Below are 200 nucleotides of genomic sequence, written 5' to 3' on the forward strand. Positions count from 1 at the left end.
GACAGATCCAACTGCAGGGTAACAGCAAAGCCAGCCTGACTTACCCACAGAGGCAAGGACAGGATACTGACAAGACAGACCCAGATCCACACACGAACCCAAGGCCATTTATGTTCCCAGCCCCAAGGCGAGCATTAGGGGCCTATGATTAAGTTCAACTGAAACAAGGGACAGCCAGAAGACCTGAAGTCCAGAGTCCA

Source organism: Mobula birostris, chromosome 3 (assembly GCF_030028105.1).
Source record: "Mobula birostris isolate sMobBir1 chromosome 3, sMobBir1.hap1, whole genome shotgun sequence".
NCBI classification, from domain to species: domain Eukaryota; kingdom Metazoa; phylum Chordata; class Chondrichthyes; order Myliobatiformes; family Myliobatidae; genus Mobula; species Mobula birostris.